Below are 26,469 nucleotides of genomic sequence, written 5' to 3'. Positions count from 1 at the left end.
ATACAAAATGGCTTATGGACTTAGCTTTTTTTGCTGATATCAATACATGAGCTTACTGTACTGAACAAAAAGTTACAAGGCCAGGGGCAACTGGTCAGTGCTGCCTATGACAATGTGAGAGCATTTTCTACAAAACGTATGTTATGGAAAGCCCAGCTTTCTCAGACAAACATTTGCCATTTCCCAGCATGCAAGGCACTCATAGATGCAGGCACACCATTCAGTGGTGAGGAGTATGTGGATGTCATTTTGAAGCTACAGGAGGAATTTGATCACAGATTTGCAGACTTCACGACGCACAGAGCAACATTTCAAATGTTTGGGAACCCCTTCTCCTTTGATGTGCAGGATACCCCTCCTGTGCTTCAAATGGTGCTCATTGACCTGCAGTGCAACTCTGAACTCAAAGCCAAGTTCAGGGAAGTGAGTGGAAAAGGAGACAAGCTCGGGCAATTTTTGACAGAATTGCCCCCCCAGCTTCCCTGAGCTTTCCCGAATGTTCAAGTGGACCATGTGTCTTTTTGGGAGCACATACTTGTGCGAAAAGCTCTTCTCTACCTTGAACTTCAATAAATCCTGTTATGTTTGTACTTTTAAATAAAGGTAACCGCTGATTGGCTTAAGTCGCGGCCAAGGGAAACCTTGTTGCGAAAGTTTAAAAAAGAGGAACTGGCGTCTGTTTTCCCCGCGCAGATGCCCCATTTGCGTTTTATTCTAAAACCCTTTCACCTGCAGAAAGGAATTACTCTCAATTAGATAAGGAGGCATTAGCTTTAGTTGCAGGCGTTAAACGCTTCCATGGATATTTGTTTGGCCACCATTTTACATTGATTACGGACCACAAGCCATTGTTAGGCATTTTAGCAGGAGATAAGCAGACCCCCACATTTCTGTCTCCGAGAATGACCCGTTGGACGATCTTTTTAGCTGCTTATAGTTATGTACTTAAGCACAGGGAGGGGGAAGGAAATTGGGCACGCAGACGTGTTAAGTAGGTGTCCTCAGGCAGAATTAGTACACGACCCAGCCCCAGCGTCCAATGTATTGCTGATAGAAATGCAAGAAAACCATTAATAACGGCAGCGGAAATAGCCAGAGAGACAGAAATAGACCCCTTGTTATCCCGAGTAAAACAATGGGTACTTAAAGGGTGGCCGGGGAAAATTCCAAAAGAGACATGTCAGGTATTCAAGAACAGACAAACTGAATTAAATGTATTAAGAGATTGCATATTGTGGGGTGACAGGGTGGTAATTCCTAAACAGCTGCAGAAGAAAGCATTGAAATTGTTACACCAGGGTCACCTAGGCATGGTAAAGATGAAAGCCTAGCCAGGAGCCACCTTTGGTGGCCAGGTTTAGACCAGGACATAGAAACCTGGGTAGCCACATGTCACCCATGCCAACAAACTCGCCCAGACCCACCAAAGACCAAACCAACGGAGTGGGAGACACCAAAGGGACCATGGTCCCGCATACACATAGACTTCGCAGGACCTCTAGCGGGACAATCATTCCTCATTGTGGTCGATGCATACTCCAAGCGGCTGGAGATTGTCTTAATGACCTCAACTACAACAGCAGCTACAATAAAGGGGCTGCGGAGACTTTTCTTAACACATGGACTGCCGGATGTGCTCGTCTCAGACAACGGTCCACAACTAACCTCCAGGCAAATGGAGGTCTTCCTGGCCGAAAGGGGGATCCGACATGCATTAATATCTCCCCATTTCCCGGCCGCTAGTGGCCGGTTTGAACGCATGGTGAGGTTCACAAAAGAAGCCCTGCACCGGTCAGCACCTGGAGAATGGCAACAGCAGCTGGGCGAATTCCTATTAGTCCAGGACATCACCCCGTCGGCCAGCACAAACAAAAGTCCAGTTCTCATGGGGAGGAAACTCCGTTCCCAGCTGGACAGAATTCACCCAGAGTATTCCGAAAGGAAAGATAAGCATACAACGGAACCAGAACGGACTTTTAAAATGGGCGACCCAGTCTATGCAAAAGACTTTGACTCAAATCTCCACTGGAGAGAGGGGACAATTGAATCCAAAACCGGCCCCAAATCATACACGATCCAACCAGCCAATGGGAAAATCTGGCGCAGACACATAGACCAAATCAGAAAACGACATCCAAGTGAGTTAACACAAAGTAACAATGACATTTTTCCCGTAGATCAAACACATGGGAATTACCAAAACCAACCAGACTACTCAGCGCATCCTCTTCTGGCATCCAGCGGCGGCTGCCCTGGAACCCTGGCGGCTGGCGTTGGAAAGGCCACTTCTACGTCCATAGGGCAAGACAATCTTTACCAGGACGGAGCAGCACAGGAGCCAGCCGACCAGGAGGACAACTCCCTGCAAACTGAACTGCGCAGGTCTGGGCGAGTCGGCAAGCCACCAATCAGGCTACAAGACTACGTCACATATCTAAATGATTGACAGATTGTTCAAGCTATGGGGGGAAGGGTGTTATGTTTGTACTTTTAAATAAAGGTAACCGCTGATTGGCTTAAGTCGCGGCCAAGGGAAACCTTGGCGCGAAAGTTTAAAAAAGAGTAACTCACGGCTGTTTTCCCCACGCCAGCAAGGTATATAAGGCGCAGCTTTAGCCGGTAGCCAGCAGTCACTTCCTACCTGCGAGCTGGTCACTTCAACTGTTCCTGATTGCCAATAAAGAGCTGTTAACCTTCCTCGGCCTCCAGCTTCTGATTTAACAAATCCAAGTACAGGTCCAGACTTACTGATGAGCATCTTCAAGCCCTATGGAGGATCTCAACTGCTTCCTCCCTTAAACCAAATGTGGCTTGGCTATGCAAGAGTAAGAGCTGCCAGATCTCTAGCAGCAAGAAGTAGGGAGAAGAAGCCACGTTCAAAACAGTTCATGTTCAATGTTCCATTCATGTTCAGAAAGTTAAATGTTAAAGAACTATTAATACAGACATTTGAAGCTCAATAATACTAATTACATTTCTCTAGTCAGCAACTTCAGTATATGTGGTTTCTTCAGTCTTCTATATCTGCTGTATTATTATTATTGTTGTTGTTGTTATTATTATTATCATTTTCATTTTTATTTATTTATTACTGATTTATTTTTATTTTTCTTATGAATTTGTTAATTTATTTTTATTTTTAAACATAAAATAAGATGAAAAAATAAAGACTTTTGATAACATTGGAATGTTTTTGTAAGAGCTTTTTTGGGGGGAAACCTGATGTGGCCCAGCCTCACCCAGACTCTACCTCCAGCGGCCCCCAGGTAAATTGAGTTTGAGACCCCTGGTTTAAAACAATGCCTTGAGGTAGGACCAAATGTCTATACATCTATAATAATTTAAAACAAATGTTAACCTAGAACTTTCAGATAAATAAGAATAAGATGGAGCAGCCACATGTATGTTAAACCCCTAATGAAATGTATGGTCTTTTAAGCCCATCAAATTTTCAGAGAAACTGATTTTTAAAAGATTTTGACTTCTAAGCCCATATAATATGAAAAATCAAAATTAAGTTAAGAAAGTCCATAACTTTGTATTGAGAATCTGGATTTGCATGTCCAGCTGGTCTAACTAATCTAGCATCATGTGATGCTGCAGGTGAAACTTGAAAAATTAGAATATCCATGTATATGCCACGTATATGATATAGACCAGTCTAAATAAATAAAATTTGCTCCCAAATGGAAATATCCGGTGTAATAATTCCTTCCTGTTGCCTTGCTTTGTTTTGCCTTGGTATTTTATCGCCATCATAAACCTACTCATAGTTAATTATGGGCTTTTGTGTTTGTGTGTCTCTCTTCACTGCAAAAAGTGTACAAACCAGAGGTGGGTTTCTCCCAGTTCGTACTGGTTCACAAGAACCGGTAGCCACCCGCTGGTGCCGTCATGATAATGTCACAAAACCGGATTGGTCAGTGCCGGTCCATGGGCACCACCATCTTTAAAAATAAAAAAAAATTCCCACCACATTTTAAAAATGTTTTTCCTCCTGAGCATGTGCAGAAGCCAAGTTCCTGTACTGTGCATATGGAGGCCACATTTTTGTTTTTTTGGCTTTGGGGTTTTTTTGGGGGGGAGGGGATTTTTTTCTTACTGTGCATGTGTGCCCACGAAGAACTGGCCCTCCCACGAAGCGCACCCATGAGAACCAGCAGCGAGGGAAGTTGGAACCTACCCCTGATGCAAACCATTGAAAACACTGGCTGTCTCATCCTGGGGGGAATTACAGGAGGACAAACAGCATGGACCACATCTCAACATCTCTCATCTCAGGCCTGATTTGGAGGCCTTGTGTTGGGAAAGGCCATTTCCTATTACCCACAAATTCAGTGAATGCTGATTGGCTCTTATAACCATCAATCAATAACACAGGGGTCCTCCTTCCTGCTTATATTCTTGGAGGGAAGAGAAGTTGGAAATTTGGGAGCTGGGAGTGGAAGGACAGATGGGAGGGAAAGCCTGGAATCTTAGCCCTAGGAAAGCTACTATGAGTTATAGAGGTGGTTCTCAACCTATGACCAGAATTGAACCCAAACTTTCAGCTGTTAAGTGAGACATTTGTTAAGTGAGTTTTGCCCCATTTTACTATCTTTTTTTTGCCATTGTTGTTAACTGTAGGTGATAAGTTAGGGGCTTGAGCAAGTTTGCTAGCTCAAGAGCTACATTGAAATGCTTCTTGTCAAAAGTTGGAGGTATTGAGTCTGCCACAGGAACAGTGAACTGCTTCTGAATGTTATCAATGAACAGCTGAGGACCTGGAATAAGGGCCACTGCCTGGACTTGTTCAGCAATATATGGAATGGAAGTAGAAGCTTTGTTTCCAGTTCCTGTGATAGGAGGCGTGGCCAGGCCAGAAGCAGTCGTAGCCTTCTGGAGAAGTGATTTAAATAAGGCTGGTGGAAAAAGGCCTGCAGGAGTAGGCTGCTCTATTGGTAAAGCTTCATCAGCAGAGAGGGCCTCATCCTGACACTCTGCCTCTTCCATTGCTGAGGCTTGGCTCTCATTACCTGAGGTATCTGAATAATTATGATCCTCTAATCCTCCAAAGATTTGTGTTGCAAAGAAGGCTGGTTCAGCAGAGGCTGGGCCTGGTTTTGTGGGTGACTAGAGCAAGCTCAGGTAATCACCATGTAGAGTGGAAAAACAGCCATTTGCTGAAAAGCAGCCATACACTGTTATATAGTATTGGGCAATAATATTTTGAATGTTGTTAGGATCCAATATTGGTGGCTGGGCTGTTTGGACAGTCCTTGGTTGTTGCCCTACCTGAATGCCAGGCCCTTCGTTCTCTCCCCAGGATGGTGATCCCAACCAAATGGACTCCAGGGCTCTCCCCTATTGTGGAGTCCATTAAGGAAATGGTAAGGCCACTGGTAAGACCCCCTCCCTACTATAATGGCAGACATCCTGCCAAGAAATTATGGCAATAGATATAATATTTGCATTCTCATTTCAGGAGCCACAAGATGGAGAAAGCAGCCAGTGTTCAGGGTAGGTGAAAAAACGTGCAGAGGGGAGGCGTCTCTACTTCTGCTGCTGCTGCTTGTGTCATAGGACAGGTGACACAGGGCAGTCCCACTGGCAGGCCAAACCCCTTGGCAGGCCACCTGGAAGGGCTCTTGGAGCCTCCACATGGCCACTTTTGCAAAATGGGCCATGGCTGCTTTTGATCTTTGTCCCCTTCGTTTTCTTCCCCCAGAGAGACGACCTATACCATCTGGCAGCGAGAGCCCTCTGAGGTAAGAAACCTTTGGCCAGGGGGGCAGAGGGTGAGCGTTAGGGTCTCGGCAATGCCTTGACTCTTGCTCGGAGGGGGAGAAATTATGGTAGATATCCTTCTAAGCTTAAGGCTTGCAAAAGCTTTCTCCCCCTCCCATCAGGAATGAAGGCATCGCCCTAACCTTAAGGGTTGCTGTTGGCCCATAGGGCCTGATGCACCCTGTCCTTTCTCAATCTTACTGGGGCGCAGAAAGCTTAGGATTTAGCCTCCGTATCTTCATTTGCAGGATTAGATGTCAGCTCAAATGGGGTCAGGGAGCAGCAGCAGCCGCAAGTCAGCAGGGACTGGTGTCCTTAATGGAGAATGGGATCATTGTCGTCCACAGGATTCTCCAGAGGACAGTTTGGCCTTTCCTTCCTTCCCCAGGAGCTGCAACGGAATGACGAAGAACCAGTTCCAGACACCTCCAGAGGTGAGTTGGTAGGTGGCTGTGAAAAGCCTGCAGGGAATGCGGAACTCCAGGAGACTGCGCTACGTAGGGATGGGCAGGACCCAGAATGGGTGGAAGCACTATTCCGGCAGCAGCAATGGAGCACGTAGTCTCGCTCCATTGCCACCGGTCTTGCACGCTCCCCCCCTTGGAAAAAAATAAAGTATAATCCCCAAAAGGGATAAATCTGAAAGAGGTTCATAAGAATACAAACATTAATTAATACAAGGATTAATTTTTTAAAAAATCTAAAGGACAGGTTTTTTTAAAAAAAGTAAAAGATTGCCCTTTTTAATAAAGGACAGATATGGTCACTGTAAATTTATAGCTACTTTTTCTAGCATGGGCTCCTCTGGATGGTTTTAATTCTAGTTAACATAATTCTTAGTCAACCTGATTGTGGGTTTTTAAAGGAATACAGTATAGAATTGCAGCCATTGTCTTTCCCAACACAATTTACCTTATCTCCCATTCAGCAGTGGAAGAAGCTTTTGATTGCTTTTTGGAACTGTCAGTCAATGATAGCCCGACTCTTCCTTTTCATGTTTTATAAGTATATAAAGACCACTGAGGCCGGAAATGGCTTTATCGTTGGCTTTGAGGTATGTATGACCAACCTGAGTTGCTTTCCTCCCCACCTGAAATGTGGTTTAAAGTTGGTCTTTCTGTTTTCTTTTTAAATGACTCTGCAAAGCAAAACTAATAAATTTTTTGCAAAGTGTTGGTCTCCCAGGCTTGATAGTTGAATGGAAATTGCTCATTCAGAGATAAGTCGATTGCATTGTGTCCTTTTGAATAACACATGTTGGGCATCGGTGGAAGAGATGATTTATCCTTATAATTTGGGTTTAGGTTTTAGTAAAATATTTGACTTTTGTCAGATATAGCATCTTGGCCTTCTGCAGTGTGGATGTTACATTGTGCAACAATGCCACCAAAATGCTCCGGAGCCAACATAACTTTGCTATATTTTAAGAGAGGAGGTATTTCCCAGAAACTTAGTTTCATTGAGTTTTTTAAAGGGGGCCATATTTGGCTGTATCCTGGTGGGGTTTTTTCCCCCTTTAGCTTGTTTTGCAGAATTATTTGGTTTCTCTTTAAAATCCTGTGTCTGAAATTCTGTGGCTATATTGCTTTAGTTGCAAGAAATTAGCAGTCTTTGCCTTACAACAGTTTGCGATCTGAAAAACAAAGTCAGCTGGGAAACCAGGTTCACTTAACAACTGTGTTGCTAATTTAAGAAATGAAGTGATTTGCTTAACAAAATGGGTGAGGAAAGTAATACAATGAGGCAAAACTCATGTAACAAATTTCTCATTTAACAACATAAAGTTTGGTTTCAATTGTGGTAAGTTGAGACCTACCTGTAATGCTCAGAAATGCCAACAATTTCTGATTACTTTGAAAGAAAGTTATGCTGATAACTGTAGAATCAGGGTTAAAACATTTGCTTTGTTGAGGGTGTAAGTCTTTGGTCGAAAACACCCGAGCTATTGACTTGTAAATAATAAGAATCAAAACCTGAATAATTTGTACAAACACAGCTAGTTGGCAAAAGTGCAAGAATAAAGATCAGCCCAAAGCAAACAAATCACATTACAGTAAGCTAAATGTATGGAATCAAATATTAGTGGTGAGGAATCTTTTGACCTCACCGCTAAAGCTGAAGCTAAATCTGAGATCTCCAGATGTTCTTGTGGTGAAAATAGATCAGGTTTGGAATAAATACTGCTTAATTAGAGGTATAGAGATAGAGTAGGGTTTATTTGTTTGCTTATTTAATTGGCCTTCCTCCTCCTGCAAAAGCTGCTAAAATTGTGTGTAATGTAATTTGATATATTACTGTGGTGACTGCATGGGATCTTGTCTCTCTATAGTGCTGCCCGCTTGTTCTCATTATTATCATCATCATGTCTTCTCCTGGAGCAGAGTTAATCCCTACAAGAATTGTAGATGATCACCAGGTAAGTGAACAATACTGGAAGAAGCCAGGATACCATTTAAGGATCAAACTGTAACAAGGATAGAACCCAGCATGGATTTTCTAATCTATTTCATAGATTTATAAAGATCTGCAGGCCCATAGGCTCCTAGTTTTATCACAGTAAAACTATCAAAGGACTTAAGAACATGCTGAGGAAAACTTTTGTACTCCTTAAATACACTGCTGAAAAAAAATAAAGGGAACGCTTAAATAACACAATATAATTCCAAGTAAAGCAAACTTCTGTGAAATCAAACTGTCCACTTAGGAAGCAACACTGATTGACAATCCATTTCACATGCTGTTGTGCACATTCAACTTTGTACAGAGCAAAGTGTTCAGTGAGAATTTTTCATTCATTCAGATCTCGGGTGTTTTGTTTGAGTGTTCCCTTTATTTTTTTGAGCAGTGTACATTCTTACACTGTACTGTTTTTAAGCTCATAATAATGTGCTGAGAAACTAAAGTTCAACAGTATCGGTTTACTATTTATTCAGTTTTACATACCAGCATGAATTGTAACTTCATTGAAAATATGATCTAACTGCAGTTCAGCAAGGTAGAGCTGTTCTGCAATCCAGCAAGATGGTGACTCTATGGTATCTTATTTCTTAGTGTCCATCCAAAGGTTTGGTGATGTGCCATTAATCGGTTCTACTTATGAGTGGGTTTTGTCTCCCTATACTTTTGCCAAGCAGTCTCATCCAGCTATCCAAGCAGTCTTTGAGATGGCAGAGACGGATATGAAGAGTATTGCAAGAAGCACAGAGCCTCTTCTCCACATATTTGAACCTCAACGTAAGTAATTGGTCATAGCTGGTAGGCTCACTCCAAACTATTCTTTGCCATGTCATTCTTCATCTTTTTGGCTTGGTTTTCCAATGTATGGTTTTTGAGATTGTCAGTAGGGATGCGGTGGCTCAGTGGCTAAGACACTGAGCTTGTCGATCGAAAGGTCAGCAGTTAAGCGGTTCGAATCCCTAGTACCGCATAATAGGATGAGCTCCTGTTACTTGTCCCAGCTTCTGCCAACCTAGCACTTTGAAAGCATATAAAAAATGCAAGTAGAAAAATAGGGACCACTTTTCGTGGGAAGGTAACAGTGTGCCTCTGGTGTTTAGTCATGCCAGCCACATGACCACGGAGACATCTTTGAATAGTGCCTGGTCTTTGTTTGCAATATACCGTATATACTCGAGTATAAGCCGAGTTTTTCAGCCCAAAAAATGGGCTGAAAAACACAACCTCGGCTTATACTCAGGTCATTGACAAAGTCACCACACGAGGGCGCCATTGCTTGAGCCAGAGCGAGGAGGCACCAGCTTTTGTCCCCTCTCGCACGCCGTAGTTCCTCTCCCTGGCTCAAGCAAAGGAGGCAGCCATTTGCTCCAACTGAGAGGGGGGAAAAGCAATGGGAAGCCGGTGAGGTCGTGTGTGTGTGTGTGTGTGTGTGTGCATGCCCCCTCCCCCCCCCCACCGTGAAAAAAGCCAGCTACCTCTTGCTGAAACCCAGAGGCTTTTTTTTTTCTCCCTGTGTGTATTTGTCAACAGGTTTACAGTAACTATTCCTTGCTCTCTCTGCATTGCCCTTAGTTAGATTAAAAAGGCCCCCTGCTTCAGATTCTCCTCCCCCTCCTTTGAAAGGATTTAAACTGTTTAAAAAATGGTATTTTGTGGTAGTTGCTGTCCTTGCTTGGATAGGATCTAATAATGTGTTATGAGGCAGAGCTAGACAGGAATTCTTTTTCTATCTGTCTATCTTTCTATCTATCTATTTTTCTATCTATCTATTTTTCTATCTATCTATCTATCTATCTATTTTTCTATCTGTCTGTCTGTCTGTCTGTCTATCTATCTTTCTATCTATATCTATCTGTCTGTCTGTCTATCTATCTATCTATCTGTATCTATTTCTATCTATCTATCTATCTATCTATCTATTTTTCTATCTTTCTATCTATCTATTTTTCTATCTATCTATTTTTCTTTCTTTCTATCTATCTATCTATCTATCTATCTATCTATCTGTATCTATTTCTATCTATCTATCTATCTATCTATTTTTCTATCTGTCTGTCTGTCTGTCTATCTATCTTTCTATCTATATCTATCTATCTATCTATCTATCTATCTATCTATCTATCTATCTATCTATTTGGTTTTCTATGCTGATAACCTCACAGCAGCTAATGCTGAAGCTCTTCTTTGGATACACTTATTTATTTGTTTGTTTGTTTGTTTATTTGTTTAATTGGATTTGTATGCCATCCCTCTCCAAGGACTCAGTGTGGCTCACAGCATATATAAAAACAGAACAATAATGTAAATCCAATTAATGATGAGAAGGAATCCAGTTTTGAAGGATTTTAACTCTTAGGTTTTAGCTTTGTTGCTGATCGAGCTACTTTTTTTACTTTTTAATTTATTGTTAATATTGTTAATTTGTTTACCCTCTTTTAAATTTACAGAGCTAGTTTACTGGTTTTCTTTAAAACCCTGCTGTTCTGTTCGAAAAAAGTTCCTAATGTTATGTTCCCGGGTCACCCTGACCCGGACCGAAAACTCTTCATTTGCAGTGCTTATGTTTGGTCTTTTTGAAAGCTTTTTTCACCTGGAAACATGTTTGAACATTTCTGCACACAATGGAATGAAAATTGAACTGAAAAAATTAATCCTTATTGGTTTATTTTGCACATAAATGTGCCTCCCCCCCCCCGTTTTTGTGAAAGTTTTTTCAATTTATGGATAGTTTTGCTTGCAAAATCCATTCTATTTTACTAAAGTTGGTGTGGGATTGGTAGCTTGAACATTTCTGCACACAATGATATGAAAATTGAACTGAGAAAATTAATCCTTATTGGTTTATTTTGCTCATAAATGGGCCCCCATGCTTATACTCAAATAGGCTTATACTCGAGTAGGCTTATACTCGAGTATAAAATGATATGGTCTTATATTCAAAAATAAACCAATAAGAATCATTTTTTTTCAGTTCATTTCTATTTTTCTTATGTTTAGGATTGTTCAATTTAGTATATAAAAACTTTTGAGTTTATTGATAATTTTGCCTGCAAAATGCATTCTATTTTACTATTCTATTTTGGTGTGGGATTGGTAGCTTGAACCTTTCTGAACATAATGATATGAAAATTAAACTGAAAAAATGATCCTTATTGGTTTATTTTGCTCATAAATGGGCCCCCATGCTTATACTCAAATAGGCTTATACTCGAGTAGGCTTATACTCGAGTATAAAACAATAAACCAATAAGAGTCATTTTTTTCAGTTCATTTATATTTTTCTTATGTTCAGGATTGTTCAATTTAGTATATCAAACCTTTTGGGGGAAAATTCCTTAGGGATTTGTAGCCTTAAAAAATATAAATTGACACGAAATTCAAAAAGGATGGGGGGAGGGGCTTTTTGATCAAAATAAAAATATAAGTCTCAATTTTTCCAGTTCAATTTTCATATCATTATGTTCATAAATGTTCAAACTAGTTTTCCAGTGGAAAAAGTTTTCAAAAAGACCAAATTCAAGTACCTAAAAAAAATCATTTTGATCCGGGTCTATATGACCCGAACAGAGTAAATGTGACTTTTTTTTTGCCAAGAAAAAAATTTTTCCCCCACCCCCACAAATATTTTTTTGATGATCAGCATTGTTAAATTGAGTAAATGAATGCGTAAGATTTTAAAGAATATTTCGGATTTGGAGCATAAAAAAATAAAAAGTGAAAATTGTTGCAAGCAGCCAGGGGGGGGGGAGGCCTTATTTCTGATGTTAAAAAAACAGTAAGAATCATTTTTTTTCAGTTCCTTTATATTTTTCTTATATTCAGAAATGTTCAAGGTACCATTCCCACACCAACTCCAGTAAAATAGACTGCATTTTGCAAGCAAAACTATCCATAAATTGAAAAAACTTTCACAAAAACGGGGGGGAGGCACATTTATGGGCAAAATAAACCAATAAGGATTAATTTTTTCAGTTCAATTTTCATTCCATTGTGTGAAGAAATGTTCAGACTACTTTCCAAGTGAAAAAAGCTTTCAAAAAGACCAAACATAAGCACTGCAAATGAAGAGTTTTCGGTCCGGGTCAGGGTGACCCGGGAACATAACATTAGGGAGGTTTTTTTTTTCAGCAAGAAAGAAACCTCCCACCCCCCCAAAAAAATTCTCATAGAGAGAACCCCTGAAATGATGAAAAGTCATGAAATTTCAAGTTTCAGATATGCAGGGGAAAATTTTTACAGGGTCTCAAACCTTGATTTCGGGTCTCACAGACCCGAACAGAACAGCAGGGTTAAAATAAATATTCTAAAACATGTCTCAATTAATGTAATTTTATTGTTTTCCATTTTTATAAGTTACCAGTAGCCACTGCATTTTCTAACTTCGGCTTATACTCGGGTCAATACGTTTTCCCAGTTTTTGTGGCAAAAATTGGTGCCTCGGCTTATACTCGGGTCGGCTTATAGTCGAGTATATACGGTAGTTTCTGATCTTTATTAATTGAGAGTGGGCGGGAGAGGGGAGAGAATCTTCTATTACTGATTAACAAAATTCTCCCCTTTCATGTGTATCTTGCAATTTACGGTATCTCAAAATCCAAGAGGAACCAGAACTTTTCCGAGACTGAGTTCCCTACTTTCTACTCTCTGGGATTAAAGTTCCGGGGTGGGTGGGTGTGAAGAACAATACAGACCTATTACAAGACCATGGACAAAACAGATGAATTACTGTAGCTTAGTACAATTTTAAAAAATTAAAACGTTCCAGAGATTGTGCTGTCTATTGCTTTCCGCAGAAGCCAAGTTTCCGGCACTGCGCATGAGCCGCCATCTTGTTTTTGGTTTTTTATAAAAAATATTTTGCAAATTTTGGGCCCCTGCGCTTTGCGCGCACACGCCCACATGGCGCAAGAGGAAGCGAATGGCAACGAGGTAAGTTAGAACCCACCCTTTACCTAAATGATTGCATAGCATTGCAATCCCACCTTTATGTGATTACTTTCCTTTATCATTACACTGCAGCATAAAACAATATCGCATTTTGTAAATTCTAAGTAGCATAAAAACCAAATGCAACTAGAATCCAGTTGTTGAACATAACTGGGAATCTTTTAAGTAATCAAATCTTTTTTTCATCTTTACTGTTTACAGTTTCTTTTGCAAATATGTTTGCCTGTAGGAATCTTTACAGGCTACAACACAAATATCCTATTATGCAACAGACGGTGGACCAGGTAATCACTTGACCTTCCATAATATTAGATTGACTGCAGTGTATGCATGGTTCTTTTAGGATATTGTTTTATTAAATTATTGATTTTAATCTGATTGTTCTATTTCCCTATTTTACTATTGTTGTATTTATCTTACGTGTTAGCAGCTCTGACTCCGTTTTGGAATAAGTAAGTAAGTAAATAAATATAAATATCATAAATATAAATATCATATCTATCTGTGTAGATTCATGTAACCAAAATGTGACATTTTACATTTCATTGAATTTCAAACTCCCAACGTCCTTAGGACAGGGAATGTGAAGGATGCAGGGCACTGTAATTCAGCAAGACTTAGAAGACCACAAATTCTCTTTCTCTCTCTACTATAGTCAGTACAAGAGATAAGTGATCAACTTCATGAGAATGGATTTCAGACATAGCTGTTATCAGCAGCTGCTGAACCAACCAGGTCATGCTGAAATGCCAACCAGCCTTTTCTTCCTATGGGTGGGAAAAAAAGACATTTTATTTTCTCCTTTAAATATTTCACCTTCCAAATTTTTGGACTAGTAGGATTCCTCCAGCAAACATTTTAAAATGCTTTTTTTGCCTTTTTTATAAAAAATGTAAAACAGCCCCTTATGTTTAGTAGGGTCTATGTGAGGGTAAAACGTTTGGGCTTGGCATGTCAAAATTTTGGAAAACAGTTAACGTTTTTATTTTATTTATTCACATTTCTGAATTGCCTATCTCCCTCAGAGGGGGACTCTTACGTGTGTGTGTCACACAAAAACACATGAGAAAGAATTTTTTACATATTTTGAAAAGTATCAAACAATTGTGCGATTCCTCAGAATCTGCCATGTCATTTACCTTCAGGTGGTGTTTTTTCTGCAGCCTATATGAGGCAGCTCCAGATCACACGAGGCCTCACATTCTTTTTTTGTGTAGGTTCTGTGGCTTCTGAAAACTATCTGATACTTGCCTGATTTTTAGAGCCTCCAGAGGTTGTGCAAGAGCGTGGCCCCCTCGCACAACCTCCAGAGGCTAGATGGCAACGCACACATACCCCCATTCTCATGCAGCTCCCAAGATGTCAGATAATTGCATGAGAACAGCATGTGCTTTTGAGAATAATTGTTAGGTGTTGGTAAACACTGGTGTGTTACCCAAAACATGCCATATTTGACATGCGCTCCCTAGGTTCAGCATCATCATTATTCCTATTAGCAGGGTAATTGAGTTCCAGATTTATAAACCATTTGACTGGCTTTGCGGGTATTTTCATAAATAAAAGTTTTTTCTTGGGAATCTTTGTTTCATTTCTTACCCTGACCCATTGCTCAGTATCCCTAGAACATGCTAATCAATTTGGTTTGTGCACATATAGTCCTCTACTTAACAACCATTCATTTAGTGCCCATTCCAAGTTAATAACGGCACTGAAAAAGTAGCTTAAGAGGTTTTCACAATTAATGACCATTACAACATCCCCATGGTTGCATGATCAAAATTTGGGTGCTTGGCAATTGGCATGTATAGATGACAGTTGCACTGTCTGTGTCTTGTGTGATCACAATTTCTAATCTTACCAGCTGACATATGACAATGTCATTGTCAGTTTCACTTAACAACTACATAATTTGCTTAACTTTTATGGCAAAAGATGTAAAATTGGATAAAACTCGCTTAACTGCATTGCTTAGATGATGGAAATTTGGGCTCAATTGTGGTTGTAGGTTGAGGACTATCTGTATATTTGTTGTTGTTGTTTTTTAAACGTAATTGCTGCACTAAAAGCAAACTGAAGAAATAAAATTCAAATTGGATGCAAAAATGACACATACCCTGTTTCCCCCAAAATAAGACATCCCCTGATAGTCGGGCTTTTAAGCCATTGGCAATAAGGCCAAACGCTTATTTCAGGGTTCAAAACAATATAAGACAGGGTCTTACTTTGGGGGAACACAGTAACCCAAATTTAGAGAGGAAGATACAGTATATATGCGCTGGTGCTTAATTCTGTCAATTTTCTTCATTCTTCTCTTTTTGGATTTTCACTGCCAGATCATGACAAATGCCATTGAATCTATTTATACCAAATTAACTGAAGTAAAGGACATTATGGATACCATGCTAGATATAAGCATCGAAGCTGCCGCGGAGAGCGTGGAAGTAACGTTGTGTTCAGCGAGGAGTGCTGTGCACACCATTATGGATATTGACATGGCACAGATGATGGCCAGTAGTGTTGACAAGATTATCTTCAAATCGGATGACTTATTAGAGCACTTTCTGCCAATCACGGATGAGGAATTTTGTAAGACTATGCCGTTCCCTCTCTTGATTATCCACATTTTTAATAAGTTTGACCTCTACATTTATTTACTTCTTTTATTTCTACAGCTATCTATCTCTGCCAAGTGACTCTGGATGGCATATAATTCTAAAACTGTAAAACAGTTAATTTTTTAATCCAAATGTATACAATAGCTGAGATAGTTAACCAACTAACAGTATTTCTTCTTTCATTCATTCAGTTTTAAAAACTTATTCATTTGAGTAAAGTTTAAAACATCTGAAAGTCATTAGCTAGAAAAAGTAGACCAAGAATGCATTTGCTGGCCTAGTAAAGATATACAATATTGAAAATATGTCAGAAGTAAGCATTGGGAGGTATTATTATTGTTATTGTTATTGTTATTATTATTTATTAGACTTGTATGCCGCCCTTCTCCAAGGACTTAGGTATGCTAAACAGATTAGATTAGTTATTTTTAAAAATCACGGAATCTAATATTTTATAGCTCATTTTTGTTAAAATTGAGTGCTGTTAATTCTGAAAATCTCTTGCCTAGAGAGCTCTTGCTGGTCAGTGAGTGATGTGAAATCTGAAAGACCCAACTGATATGATGAGCCAGTATTTGTGGCTTATTCAACAAACCATATTCAATCATCCATGACTTAACCTAAGCCCATTTCTTCCAAATCCCTCTATCGATCCTCTTTCCAGCTGATCCTCCTTGCTACAGCTGATTTTAAGACCTATGCAAAGGTTAGGTTGAAGACTTAAGTGAAAAGAGTATCTGTTTTTTCTCCTCTGTTATGGAGACTTTGGAAAACTTATTGTCACCTAACCTAAATGAAAGGCATGGGCATTTCTAACCCCCAGTCTAAAAAGTTCAAGGCCATAACAAGTCATCACTATCACTCATTGCCCATTCAATTTTGGTGTAAGGTCACCAAAAATGAAATGCTTTACTTTTTAAAAAATTGGGTCACATTTTAGCAAACAAAAGTACACGCTTATCGGGCTTATGAAATTAATTCTCTGACTTTACGAAAAACATTCTAAAGCAGTGTTTCTTAATCTCAGCAATTTTTCCGATTGTGGACTACATTTCCCAGAATTCCCTAGCCAGCATCCCACAGAATTCTGGGAGTTAGAGACCACACATCTTAAAAATTCTGAGGTTGAGCAACACTGTCCTAAAGTGTGGCAGATGATTGATAGGGAGCCTGGTACAGATCAGTTTATTGATCAAATGTACATACCTACCCATCTCCACCAAAAGGGTTGTATTTTACCATCTTGCCCTCTTTCACAAAATCTAACTGAACAGTTTCACAAAGCCTATGGATCTTATTTTTACACGGCAGGAAGGTTAAGTTCACTACACTAAAATGTAATAATAGTGTAGTGCTGGGGAAGGGAGGGCTGTTAAAAGGAGTCTGGGCCAAAGCTGATCTCTTTTTGTTGTTCCTCACCAAATTGTAGCACATGTGCTAAAATAATCGCCTCACTTCCTCAATTAAATATTATTAACAATGAGGGAGAGGAATTGAAATGTGTTTTTTTTTTTAGTTATTCGAAGTATAGCTCAGATTTCCCCATAGCTTAATCAAGGGGGATTTATTTGAGGACTAAAGTGACTACTAGCTAAAATTTCTCGGAAACCTACTTGTGAGGAATGTTATTTGTGAAATGAACGGACTGATAATATTAGCTCAGGGATTGTGAATGGGGATCTCTTTTGATCTAATTGTTGTTTGTTTAGTTGCCATTGCATTTTCGGACCGCTCTGGAGCAGCCTCTCTTGAAAATCAGGAAGGAGAGCCAACTTACTACAGGCGCCTGAGTTCCTTGTCGATGAAGCTCTGTAGTCGAGCCTACCAGCATTCTCGGATAAAGATCAAACTGGGTGCAGAGCAGGCATTGCTCCAGCTTGAACAGCTCTTCTACTTGGTAAGAAACTCAGTCATTCTGTGCTATGTTTGGGAAATAAAAGGAAAGGGTGAATAGTCAGACCTTATTGGACCATGTAAGTTGCTGAATGGTCTCTTTAGCAAATAGCCCAAGCAGCTGAACTCAGGGACATTGATTCAGCCATGGAATGGAGGCAGACTGTTTTCTATAAAGCAGTGATGGCGAACCTTGTTTCCCTCATGTGCCAATAGAGCATGTGTGCGCGCTATTGTGCATCTGCGAGTGCCCACACCCATAACTCAATGCCTGGGGAGGGCAAAACTCCTTCCCCCACCCCCTGGAGGCTGGAACTGGCCTGTTTCTCAACTTCTGGTGGGCCCAGTAGGCTCATGTTTCACCTTCCCCAGGCTCTAAAGGCTTCTCTGGAGCCAGGGGAGGGTAAAAAATGCCCCCCCACATCCCCCTAGAGGCTCTCTAGAAGCCAGAAATGCCCTCCCAGAGCCTCTGTGCTAGCCAAAAATCATCTGGCCGGCACACACATACACGTTGAAGCTGAGCTAGGGCAAAGGCTCGCGTGCCAGCAGATACTGTTCTGCATGCCACCTACAGCACCCGTGCCATAGATTCGCCATCACTGCTATAGAGTCATTTGCAGGTTCACAGAGATGTTATTGAAGAAGCTGACAGTTAATATACTGTACATAGCAAAACTCTTAAAAGATATTTGATTTAAAATATATTAAAAGATAAATTGGGCTGATGATGAATGATGGTTATAATAACCTAACTGTAATAGCTACTACTCATTTGGCTGAATCACTTTGGGCCATACCCACACTGAGCCCAATCCACCTCACAGGGTGATGGTTGTAGGGAAATTAGAAGAAAGTATTGGGTATGTTCACTGCCTTGAGTTACTTATGAAAAGGACAAAGGCAGGATATAAATATTCCTGTGTCTAAATCTTGTTCTACCATTAGTATCCAGTAAAAGGTTAATGGATTGAGTTATGTAGATTTGGATTTGGTCTAAAAATAAGGGCTTTGCACAATGTATATGTTAACCAGGTAGTCTGCCTGCAGTGCTGTTTTTAGGGACTGTGCATTGTGTCTTCCACTTGGATTCTTGCTTAACAGTCTATCTACAGCAATCTTTCTTAGCATTGAAGATGTTAAGAAATTTAACTTCCAGATAGGATGGCCTTTGCTAAGAATTGTAGAAATTGAAATCCAGAGAATCAAATCAAAGTTTCCAAGGTTGAAAAACACAGACCTACGTTATCCATTAATGAGATTCAGAATGGGGGGAAAACATCAACATTTTCTTGTATTATAGCAAATCTGCTCATCTTTTGTGCATAAGTTCTTCCTGCTTGACTTCATGTGGATTCAACCTTTTCATTAATAAATAAAATTCTGCTATCTTCGCCAATTTGATGCTTTCCAGATGTGCTGGATTGTAATTATACAGTATAGTCTCCATTTGGCATGGCCATTTTGTCATGCAACAATGTAGTGCAGTGCCTTGTATCCTCTGAGCGCAGAATACTCACCTGGAAGGATTAATGGCAAATTCAGGATGCTTACTTTTTGATTAGAAAGCAGTGTTGACAATGAGTTCAATATTGCTTGTTAGTATAACTCCAGAATAATTGCTTGTTTGGAACTCTTCACACAAGCTTAGTACATTTTAATGGTCTGATTTCTATTCGAGGAATAGGCAGGAGCATTGGTAGAAACGTTTGAAGCACTCTTCCAAAAATAGTTTTCCAGCTTTTCTAATCTGGCCGTGTCTGGGAGAGGATGAGAGATGTGGTGTAAGATACTTGCAAGATACCAAGTTGAGACTGCTTTAGGGCAGTTCACTACTGTAAAGAAAAATTCAATTCTAAGGGACTTAAGTAAATCTCTGACCCCAGGACAGATGAAAATCCATGTGTCTCTGGAATATGAGTGGACATATGCAAATTTTTTTGGGGGAGGGGGTCATTTATGGGGCTTGAGGAATGGAATATCCAAAGCTGAAAGAGATTTAAGTATTTTCTCTCACTGGAGGAATCTTAAAAGGTGAGGTGGATGCTTTAAACATCTGCAAAGCTTGAAGTTCCAATTTGTTCCTTTAATCCTCTGTCCAATAGTAACCTTCCCCCCCCCACACACACAAATATTCACTACAACTACTTTGGTCATGTTAGAAGATCACTAGCAATGCCCTCTGAGGTTCCCAGGCCAAAATGAGCCTTGTTTATTAATGCTAATGTGAAAGGCTACAGCAATTATATAATGAAGAAAAAATGCCCAGCTGATTGTGCACTGGTTCTTTTTTATTTTGTCTGTTGGGGGAAAATATTTTCTTTTTTTTTTTAAGAAAACTATTACATTTCAATAAGAGATCATATATAAAGAAAGAAAAAGTATTACAGAAGCATAGAATGACTAGGAAAGAATGGTTCAGAAAAAAAGTCAAAATAATGCAGAAAAACAAGAAAAAACGGAGTAATTTCTGACTTTCAGTAACTTTGAACAGTCACAAAATGAATAGTTATAGGTCAAGGGCTACCTATACTTCCTGAATAAACTTGATGGAAGTTCCTTAAGAGATTTTTCTGAATAATTGAAGATAGCAATAGCTATTACTATCCTCAGAATTTTGCCCCGCAAAAAACTAGGTCCTCATTTTACCAGCTTCACAAGCAGCCGTCAGAAATAGCCCACAGTTCTAGATTCTAACCACTGCGCCGCTGTGGCTCTTATGATAAGAGTAGGGAATGTATAGCTCTGGCCTTTGAGCCAAAACTGTAGTTATGATGCCAAACGCAAAACACTAGGCTTGAGTGCATGGTTTTTTTTTTCATTTTCCTTTATTTTTTTTTCTGCTTTTTTGTAGTTAAAATATACCAAGGAGGAATTGGACTACAAAGTTCACCGAGGTCACGAAAAAATGTACCAAATGTGGAAGGAATGGTACAAAGGACAACCTAAGCAGGATCAGAGCAATGGAGCCAATCAGACAGAGGTATCTCAGCATGAGAATGATTCATCTTTTGAAGATATTAAAAAAATAGGGAATGGCCATTGCTCAGTGAAGATTCTGCCTTGACCATGGTTTGTGGTTAGGCATACTGGGTAAACCTAGACAATTATGATTTATTTGGTAATTATTATTCATTATTAAATAGATTAAATCAGGGATGGTGAACCTATGGCACATGTGGTGGCATGCGAAGCCATTTCTGACGGCACGTGAGGCATTGCCCTCTGTCAGCTCGGGCCTGCTGGTCCGCTGATATTTATAGTTTAGTTACAGTTTATACTTTATCAGATTTGTCTGCCACCCCCTCCGAAGACTCGAGGCGGCTCACAGCATAACAGTAGTACAATACATTACAAATCCAATAATAAAAATTAAATCAATTTAAGCAAGTATTAATAACATAATAAAATCCCTAACTATGCAATCACACACATTCAACCTACTCTATCATACAGTAAGGCCAAAAACATAATTAAAAAGAGGGGGAAAGGTGGTAATTATGCCCACACCTGGCGACAAAGGTGGGTCTTCAACATTTTATGGAAGGCGAGGAGAGTGAGGGCTGGTCGAATCTCTAGAGGGAGTTGATTCCAGAGGGCCGGGGCCACCACAGAGAAGGCTCTGCCCCTGGGTCCTGCCAGCCAACATTGTTTGGTCGACGGGACCTGGAGAAGGCCACCTCTGTGGGACCTAATTGGCCGCTGGGATTCGTGCCTTCTTTATGGCCGTTTTTGCTCTCCCCAGAGTTCAGGAAAGCCTCCTGAAGCCATTTTGCTGCAGCAAAAACTGGAACAAAGCCTCCTGGCCTGTTTTTTTGCCATCTCCAGGCTTCAGGAGGCTTTTCTGAACCCTGGGCAAGGGCAAAAAAAGGCCCTAAAAGCTTATTGGAAGTCCGGAGGCTTCAGTGAGGCCTGTCCGCATATGTGGAAGGGCAGCGCAGGGGGGGTTGTGTGCATGCGGTGGGGGAGAGCATTGCATTACAGATGTGGGTACACACACACGCCCTATCACCCGCAAGCGCATCCTTTTGGCACCCGGATCAAAAACGTTTCGCCAACACTGGACTAAATCTTTATCCCCAGTGGCTGACGCAAATTGGATGTTGCAACATTATTAAACAAACTATATATTTATGCAAAAATTATTCCCAGAACCAGAAGAGAGTTGGTGTGTTTCTCAGGATGTATGAAAAGGCTGAGATGAAGAGCTGGGTCTAAGATCCTTTATAGAACATACACAACATACAGAAAATTGTTTGAGGAAGAAAAGAGGGAGGAGATTTGAATTCTGCCACCTGGCATGTACTGCATGGCTGAAATCAAGGGAACAGCAATCAACAATGGTGTCTCCATGCATAAACAAGAATATTCAGTTGCCCTATGTCCGTCTGTCAATCTCCCCACCCCCTCCCTCCCTTCAGATAATCCCATAGATCAGGGATAGGCAAAGTTGGCTCTTCTATGACATGTAGACTTCAACTCCCAGAATGCCTGAGCTAGCATGATTGGCTCAGGAATTCTGGGAGTTGAAGTCCATAAGTCATAGAAGAGCCAACTTTGCCTACCCCTGCCATAGATGAACACCTATGATGTTCAATTAACAGATCTTTTTGTTCATTTTTTTCATAACAGATGGAATCCCATTCTCTAGCCACATCTTACACTGTTGCACAGAAGATGCAGGAGGTCTGCCAGAATGTCTGAACCAACCTGCAGAGCCTTCCTGAACATCTTCAACAAAAAGTCCAACAGGCTCAGTGTGATTTAACAGAGCTACAAGCTGTCCTCTCTACTGCCACATCCTTCCAGGATCTTCCCAGTGGCTTCATGAAAGAGACCACAGAGAAAATTAACAAGGCCAGGAAGGCTCTGTTTGAAGTCATGGAATATATAGCTAAATACACTTGTCAGCCATGGGTAGAGGGACCCTATTGTCCTGCTGAATATTCAGCAGAGGAATCCATAAAACACAATAACGTATATTAGTTCTTTACTCTTAATAATTTATGAAACAAATAACATATATCAATTCTTCCTATTAATAATATTGAGAACTGGGGTCTTCCGATGCATTCCTTGGACAAGACTTAGGTGGCTGGGCTCTTAGAAAATGAGAGAAATTAGTAAATGGATTGACCTTTTAAAAGTAATTATTAGCCACTTCCATATTATGCATGATTCTTTTAATATTATATAGTTGTAAGTGTACTTTATGTTGACTACTAGCCAAATACTCAACTGTATAACTTAAGAATTTTAATTACTATAGAGATCTAAGTTTTTAATAAGTGAGAGGCAATTGTACATTTGTTTACACAAATAAAATTGCAATTAAACAGCTGTGATGTGGCAATGTGTAAGTGGCTTGAAATAGCGGGTTCTAGTATTTGATCTGGTTCTTGAAGGTTGCAATTTATTATATTCCATTTTAGAGGTTAGATAGGTTGTTTGATTCATTCTTGCAGGCAACTTCAAAAGAAGTCTCTCACAAGGATCAGTTTCTCTGCACGTATGCAGCTCTATCAAAAACCTAACTGCCCAAAAATAGTTTAATTCCTTTTTATAAAGGTTCACTGATGTTAGACTTGCCTCCTGCTGCGCCCAATCTCAGAATTACTAGACATAGCTTATTAAACATACTAATATTTATTTATTCTTTGTCCAATATACAATACATATGAAATAGAATAGACATTAAGTAATATAAATAAAGATAGAAAGTAAGAAAGAAGAGAAGTAGAAGGAATGGAGACAAAATATATGATATATGAGATAAGGAAAGACAATTGGACAGGGGACGATAGGCACATCAGTGCACTTATGTATGCCCCTTACTGGCCTCTTAGGAACCTGGAGAGGTCAATCGTGGAGAGTCTTAGGGAGAAATGTTGGGGGCTGGGGGCTGACACCACTGAGTCTGGCAATGAGTTCCACGCTTCGACAACTCGATTGTTAAAGTCATATTTTTTACAGTCAAGTTTGGAGCGGTTAATATTAAGTTTGAATCTGTTGTGTGCTCTTGTGTTGTTGCTGTTGAAGCTGAAGTAGTCGTTGACCGGAAGGACGTTGCAGCATATGATCTTGTGGGCAATATTTAAATCGTGTTTTAGGTGCCGCAGTTCTAAGCTTTCAAGATCCAGGATAGTTAGTCTATTTTCGTAGGGTATTCTGTTTCGAGTGGAGGAGTGAAGGGCTCTTCTGGTGAAATACCTTTGGACGTTTTAGAGAGTGTTGATGTCTGAGATGTGGTGTGGGTTCCAGACAGATGAGCTGTATTCGAGAATGGGTCTGGCATAGGTTTTGTAGGCTCTAGTCAGTAGTGAGAGATTGCCAGAGCAGAAGCTACGTAGGATCAGGTTAACAACTCTGGAAGCCTTTTCGGCGATATTGTTGCAGTGGGCTTTAGCACTTAGGTCATTTGTTATTAGTATTCCAGGGTCTTTTACTGAGTGTGGGTTGGCTGAGAGAATTTGTTTATTCAGTTCATATATGTGGTTTGGATTCTTTTTGCCGATGTGGAGGGTAGAGCATTTGTTGGTTGATATTTGAAGTTGCCAGGTGTTAGACCAATCTGAGACAAAGTCGAGGTCTTTTTGGAGAGTGAGTGTGTTGTCAGTGGTGTTGAAAAGTTTCACATCGTCGGCAAAAAGCACACAGTTGCTTGCGATATTATCGCAGAGGTCATTGATGTACAGGATGAAAAGAGTAATAGAAATAAAAGTTCAGAAAGGACCAAACAGAAGGAGAGAAGAATTGGGTTCTTGCTCAAGTCTTTCATCAAAATAGTGCAGTGATAGAGGTTTTTGTGAAAGAGGTAGGTGAGGAGGATTTAGAGGGGGTTTTCAGGGACAAGGAGGAAATGAATGGCTAAAGAGGTCAGAAAGAACAATTAACAGAAAATCAAAGGGTGGAACTACAACAGAATCAATGTGGCTGCTGCATTGAGGAGAGATATGCTTAGTAAATTACAGATAACCATTAGGTTTTAACTCTAGGTGTCAGCCTTCCAAAACCCAATTTCCATAAAAAACCAAGAGCAGCTGTGAGCCATTCTGATCATCGCATGATGCATTTTCTATCTGCTTACAAAGATTTAAAGCCACAAAACCAACAATTAAATCAGTAAAGACTTGGATTGAAGAGGCAAAGTTGAAGCTACAGGCTTGCTTTGACTGCACAGACTAGAATATTTTTCACCTTCCCAGAAGAGCCGGGTAGCTGTCGGCCGGTCAAGAGGCGCAAACGGAGGTGGGAAATCCCAATAGGGGATTCCAGGGGTGGAGCTTTGACATCACGGAGACGTCTTTCCTGGGCGGCCGAAACGGGGACTCCAGGAATGATGTCTCCGTGATGTCAAACCTCCACCCCTGGAATCCCCTATTGGGATTCCCCACCTCCGTTTGCACCTCCTGACTGGCCGACAGCTCCCCGGCTCTTCTGGGAAGGTGACAGCTGGCTAGTGGCGCTTCTTGGCATTCTCCTGAACCTGAACCCGAACTTTTGCCGAACCTTTGGAAAAGTTCGGGTTTGGGTTCGGCATAACGAATTTCGCAAAGTTTGGTACGAACCCGAACTTTGCGATTTCGGTTCGCCCAACACTAATTATGGCCATTAACTCACAGAGCTTGTTGCTCAAGCTTCGAGCATTCGTGCACATTACCCTAAGAACATTATTATCATTATTAGTTTTCCCCTTATCATCAACAACTACATCTATTTTATTTACAACTCTCTTTTCATAAACTTCAAGCAACTGATTTATCATCATTGATCGGGAACAGAAATCATCCATGTCAGTTACATCTCTGTCCCCTTTACCTAGTTTAAATGCCTGTCCAAAAAAGTTCTGAACTCCTCACTGAGCACCTGGGTCCCTCTGTATGAACCTAGAACTTTCAATTAGTAAGAATAAGATGGAGCAGCCAAATCTACGTTAAACCCCTAATGAAATGTATGGTCTTTAAATGTATGGTCTTTTAAGCCCATCAAATTTTCACAGAAACTGGTTTTGAAAAGATTTTGACTACTAAGCCCAGATAATATGAAAAATCAAAATTAAGTTAAGAAAGCCGATAACTTTGTATTGAGAATCTAGATTTGCATGTCCAGCTGGTCTAACTCTAATCTAGTATCATGTAATGCTACAGGTGAAACTTAAAAAATTAGAATGTCCATGTATATGCCATGTATATGATATAGACCAGTCTAAATAAATAAATAAATAAATGTATATGACACAGAGCAGGCTAAATAAATAACATTTGCTCCCAAATAGAAATATCCGGTGTAACCATTTCTTCCTGTTGCCTTGCCTTGTTTTGCCTTGGTATTTTATCGCCAACTGGGTTTCTCCCACTTCGGACTAGTTCACAAGAACCGGTAGCCACTCGCTGGTGCCATTACAATAATGTCACAAAACCGGATTGGTCAGTGCTGGTCCGTGGGCTATAAAGATGGTTCTCGACTTATGACCAGGATTGATCCCAAACTTTCAGCTGTTAAGTGAGACATTTGTTAAGTGAGTTTTGACACATTTTACTACCTTTTTTTGGCCATTGTTGTTAACTGTATGTGATAAGTTATTAACATGGTCGTTAAATGAATTTGGCTTCAGCATTGATTTTGCTTTTCAAACGGTTGCAGTAGATGATCAGATTTATTTATTTATTTATTTAATTGGATTTGTATGCCGCCCCTCTCCGAGGACTCGAGGCAGCTCACAGCATTTACAAAAACCAGAACAATCATATAAATCCAATTAATACTACATTAAAAACAACCATTAAATTCTATT

The 26,469-nt window shown here is 40.2% G+C and overlaps 1 pseudogene; it reads left to right on the top strand.

Annotated features, from left to right (window-relative positions):
- The first annotated feature begins 6,784 nt into the window (after window positions 1–6,784).
- On the top strand, window positions 6,785–22,686 carry LOC139158862 (perilipin-3-like; annotated as a pseudogene).
- The last annotated feature ends 3,783 nt before the right edge of the window (window positions 22,687–26,469 follow it).

The sequence above is a fragment of the Erythrolamprus reginae genome, chromosome 2 (genome assembly GCF_031021105.1).
Source record: "Erythrolamprus reginae isolate rEryReg1 chromosome 2, rEryReg1.hap1, whole genome shotgun sequence".
Classification (NCBI taxonomy): domain Eukaryota; kingdom Metazoa; phylum Chordata; class Lepidosauria; order Squamata; family Dipsadidae; genus Erythrolamprus; species Erythrolamprus reginae.
Note: the sequence above shows the minus strand (reverse complement) of the source record. Positions and strands in the feature narration are given on the sequence as shown.